Here is a 5,926-nt window from a genome sequence, read left to right on the forward strand (position 1 = left end):
TAAAAGAATCATCAGGAAAATTAGTTTCATCGAATTTTCAAATAAGAGAATCTAAAATTAATAGCCCTTTAAGTTTATCCAAGTTAAAGATTAAAGAAGAAAATTCTGAAATAAAAGAATTAACAAAAAAGGTCGAAAAATTAAATGAAACCCTAAACATTAAATTATGACAATAAATAAAGAAAAAATATATGTAACTTATCAAGACAAGAAACAAGAGCTCTTTGAAAGAGAAAATCGGTTGAATTATTCACAGTTTTCTGAAATAAATCAAAGAGCATTTGAAGCTCTAAAAATAATCTATGACAAGTTAAAAAGAGAAGTCGAAGAGCTAGAAAAATTAATAGAATCTCTAGAAAATAGTGATGAATCGATGATAGAATTTGCAGAAATTCTAAATAATGAAGCATACAAGGATTGAGAAACCAGAAAATAAAATAAAAAGGAAAAGGGCGAAAAAATTAAAAAGTAAAATAAAGGAGTATAAAAGGGAATTAAATAATTTTCAGATTGAAATTAATGACCTTATAATAAAAAGGATAGAAATAAAATAAATATAAACAAGTTGGAGTTAAACTTAAAAAATTTATAAATGTCTAGAAAACCATATTATGACTTAAAAGAATTAAAGCTGTTAACAGAAAAAATGGAGAATGAAGTTGAAAAATTAAAAGGATATTTAGAAACAACAGAAAGTGTAGAAATAAAAGAAGTTTTTGAGGATTTAAGAAAATATATTAAAGAAAAAGACAAACAGATAAAAGATTTTATATACAATAATCCATGCAAAAAAGAATATTATAAACTAAAACAAGATTGAAAAACTATAAAAATCAGAATTATGGTCAATACTTTTGATTATGAATTATTCAAAATCATTTTACTTTTAAAAATTTATGAATTATTCAAAGTCATTTTACTTTTAAAAATTGGTATCAGAGCCAAGTTAACGATTAAGGGTAACACTTTTCCTTTAAGCAACACTTTTAGTGATACACTTTTAAATCAATAAAAAACAAAAATCTGTAAATCTGTACCAAAACACATCTGTACACTAGATGGACCCATATTGTAACCATTCTTTCTGCGTGCAAGTCTCTCCCCTCCACCATATATACAGGTAAATTATGAAAGGGATTGGATTTTTATTATTATTTCTTTTATTTTTAGTCTTCTATTTTTTAAATTTAATAAAAAAATAAAAAATAAAAATAATAAATATCTTATTTTTTAATATTTATTTCGAATTTTATATTATATATATATATATGCGTCTAAGATCTTATAAAAAAAAGTGAACAATTTTAATTATAATGATCAATTTAAATAGTATGTTCATCATCTACTATTCTTAATTGAGTATTACAATTAGCATGTTTATCATCTACTTATCACTCATTTAAAATTATATTAGTGAATGAATTCATAATAAACACGAAAATTAAAAATTATATTATACATACATAATATAATGTGTACCATTAATTGAATTAAATTAAGATATTCGAATATTCTTCCATAAATGAAAAACTAAAGTCATTTTTTACATATTAATTATTAATGTTAAGAAACTTCTTAATGTTATATTACATAACAAAAACCACTTATATTAATTTGTTATTGAGTTTATATATTGTCAGTACTTGTCTAACACTAATAATATAGTAATAATTGTGTAATATAATAGACTTTATATTAAATTGTAAGCCAAAAATATAATTATATAGAGATATTTAAATTTATAATACGCATTTAAATATAGTTATACTAATATAAAATTTACAACTAAATATAATAAAATTGGGTTGGTCATATGATATACTAACTATACAAAAAAAAAGAATTAAAGTTTAACGATAGAAAAATTACATGATTAAACACATCTATAATTCAACATCCCTAAGTATATCCATCTCAAATAGATATATCGATAGAGTCTTGAATATACAAATATCTCCAACTTGCAACTAAACTAAAAGTAGAATATTCTATTAGTGGAAGAGTCAGGACCAATTATAGTTTATACGATTCCAACACCAAAAAATTTGAGCTCATCGTATAAAGTAACAGGAATATACTACACAATAAATAAGCACATTGGATTATATCTAGATAAAATTAGTTGATACAACAAAGAAAATGAATGATACATTAAATCTAATATACATATATAGACCACTACCTAATTGATAAAAGTTGAGAATTCTCTCAAACGATTTTTTGGGATGCATTGGTCTGAAAAATTACTATTTTTATAAGTTGTTTATTTATTTTTAATTTTTATACTAAATCAAATTTAATAAAATAATATTATTGTATGTTAAATTTAACAAAATATTTTTTAACATAAAACATAAGAAAATAATTTATATTTTATATTGGAAAAAACATAATATAACAAGAAAAAAATATATACATATATATATATAATTATTAGTATTTTTTTAAAAACTTTTGTGGGAGAAAATACCCCCTCTTCTTTATATTTGGGTTCATCCCTTGTTAAAACCAACTTTGTAATTGAGAGGTACTTAAACTCATGTATTTGATCAAGCTAATGATTTCTATTTTTATTGTAGATTATTTGAAAATACTTTAATTTTTATGTAAATTTAGAAAAAAATATGTTACATAATAATATTATTAAGGGGCTAGTTAATAAAAATTATAATTTAGACATATAAAATTGAATGATACATTAAAAATCTTGTTATTGTTTGGTTGGGGATTACTTGCTTCCAATGGTAGAGGAAGGTCAGACTAATTTTGTTGACGGTGCCATTGAGGAGAGAGGTTAGGCCTGGGAGTAGAGGGTTTAAGAGGGATTAGTGGTGAAAAGTCTTCTCTATCTCTTCCTTTTTTTGCTATTGCCATTAGTATGAAATGTTATGATGTTGAGAAACTTAAATATCTTTATATATATAAAGTTAGAATAGTAAAACAGTAAAACAAGCCTAAATGAGCTTGCTTTTTGACAAGTGTGTACATAATTTTCTTGCACGTAGAGTAGTGTAACTCATTAATTTTATGTACATCTTCATTTGCTTGCTGATCGAAGGTTATGGTTTAACTTTCTCCAATCCCAATATTAATTTAGCTTCCTTTGTTCTTATTGGCTGAGGAGAAGCTTGGAGGATCGCCAAATTGGGAATCTTGCCTGATTAGGTACCATTAACATTGCATGCAATTTTTATAATTTTGTTGTGCTGTTATTTCATTTGAAATTTTAAATTTGTTTTTTTTTCACCGTGGAGAAGTTAGTGCTCTATTTATAAGTGTGATTGTGAATGTGGTGTAGAAACTATAGACACAACAGAAAAGCATTTTGAAATGGCAATGGCCAATGTTCCAATGATGCAAGTGGTGTAACTGATCGAGTAATGGATGTCAACCCATCGAAACTATCATGGTCCCTGGTAGTTGGAGTAGTCCGACTATACAACATTCTAAGCCAGTGAAATCTAGAGTAAATTTTTAGCACCGAAATGATTATTAAGGATCAATGGGTGAATTAATCATGTCCTCATGTTGTAAGTTTTGTTTTGAGGATTAGGGTGGTTTGATTAATTTGTGGTTGATTATTGCTTGTAGGGTGATCGGATTTACTGTATCGTCTCGAGAAATAGCGTAACAATATTTAGGAGCATGCTTCATGAGAATGAAATCTATTCAATGAGAAATTTTATTATCCAAGGATATAGAAAGTTAGTCAGGACTACACTCACAAGTATAAATTAAGTTTCTACATGAAAACTTATGTTTCGAGTCTTTCCTCTAAGACATTTCCCTTCAGCCCGTTTTCTTTTACGAAGTATGAAGTAATCGAGTCAATGGCTATGGCCTAAAACTACCTCATTGGTTAATGTATACATGCTGGCTATTATTTTCAGTTGCTACTTTTAATGTATCTCTCCTTCGTTTTGATTGAATATGCACTCAACACATATGGTTTTTAAGGTATTTTGAAGATTGTATTGGTCATGTGGTAGTGAAGGAGGACGCAAGAGACTTGGTGACCAAAAGTGGGCAACCCATTAACTGGATGGTGGTGTATTTGGAGGATCTAGAGTTTGTTTTCTGAAGACTCCCTTTATTCATGAATAAATTGTTCTGTTAGGGTTATAGTTTATGGTATACAATTATTTACCTGACTACATGGGTGTGTGTTTATAGATATATTTTGTGTATATGTTTAGGAGAAATAAGATGAAGTGTACACTACTTAACCGTTTTGTTGATCAAGTAGTTGCATTTCTACGTAAGTCAAATTGTGAACCATTCATTAGTCTTGGTGGCATAGCTATTTAAATCATATGTCTATTTGAATGATGTTAACATCCAAAGTAGCTTTGATCCTTCTCGGGTATATTATAATGCTCAATTTTCTACTTTTATTAGTTATCGAAAGAGGTATGACAATAAGACAAATAGATTTTATCCTTCTCGATTATATTGCATTTTATTACCTATGTTTTGTAGTTTACTTGTGCAAGGAGATCTTGCTTCTTAATGAATCAATAATCCAGAGTTATTCCATCCCTTCGGTGTTTGATGAAATATTGTGGGAGAACAATTCCAATTAAATCTATGGAAGAGGTTCGTAGCAAGTGAGATTGTTGGTTGTTTGTTAATTTACTCATTCAAACATCTTCTGAAGTTTATTTATTGGAACAAGTTTTTTTTGCTTCATTAGGAGACATCTTGCTGAGTTGTTGGTACTATAGTTTCTGTGGAGGTGGGTTTAAAGGATGGGTTCTATGTATTGTGCAACACATGTCCTAAGAAAGTGAAACCCAATAAAGACCAATATTGGTGTGAGTATTGTAGAAAAGTTGGGTTTAATGGCGCTGCGAAATAATCGTAACTGTTAAACCATACCAGGTATTAGTGTTCTTCTCTTGTAGAATTTGATGTCCTTTAATGGAATAAACTCATGTCATTCTAGATATCGGTTTGGAGTCATCCTCACTGATGGTATATGGTGTATTAAGGAAACATTATAGAATTCTGAAGGCAAGACTATTGTAGAAAGATCAACAAGGGAAATAAAAATTGGTAGTGTAAGTGTTCATGTTATTTAATTTAACTTTGAGTAGTTAGATCCTAATTCTAGCTAAATCTTTATTCCTAACTTGATATTAATAATACACAAGCAACATCTCAAGGAAATTCCTATCTGAAAGCTTTTGATGCCATCATTAAGAAAAAATATTTATGTAAATTGTCTATCACTTTTAGGAATATCAAATTTGTGGACCAGGTTTACAGCGTAGTTATGACAAGTGATGATGAGTCCCTCATAGAACTTTATGGGACACAAAATTTAAACCGTTATCATGGTTTTGACTTTTAGAAATCTTAATAAATATTCTACTTCTGAGTTGTAAAAGTTTATCTGTGTGAGATGCTATTTTCAAGGAGGAGATCATTTATTCAATCGATTTGGGTAGTAATTGCCATATGAAAACTGACTCTGAAAAAAATGTACTAGGTGTTGTATCTCTTTCTAAGGTTAGTACAAATTTAGAGCATCTTAACTTTTTTAAAGTTAATATTAAGTAAGCTATTTTGATAGATATTTTGTTTCTTATTACATAATTGTTTAATATGTTAGAATTCTGCGATCGATAGCAACTATGAAAGTGAGCAAGCAACTCTCACTAAATATGTGGCCAGTGAGGTGGTTGAGAGTTCATCTATGATTGTCCTTTGTAGTCTAAATGGTTAAGGTTTGAGCAACAAGACGTTTAAGAGAAATGCTAAGAAGAGGAAGATGGAGTGATGATGACCCTTCTCAGATCTTAATTGTTCATGTTGGTTTTAGTTCCTAGGTAAACTAATGTTAAATATGTTGTGTAGGTTGTTGTTGAGTTAGTTATTTGTCGTGAAGTTTTGTTAACTTAGTTAAATGTCATATGACTTGTGT

This window comes from Arachis duranensis, chromosome 10 (genome assembly GCF_000817695.3).
Source record: "Arachis duranensis cultivar V14167 chromosome 10, aradu.V14167.gnm2.J7QH, whole genome shotgun sequence".
NCBI lineage: Eukaryota > Viridiplantae > Streptophyta > Magnoliopsida > Fabales > Fabaceae > Arachis > Arachis duranensis.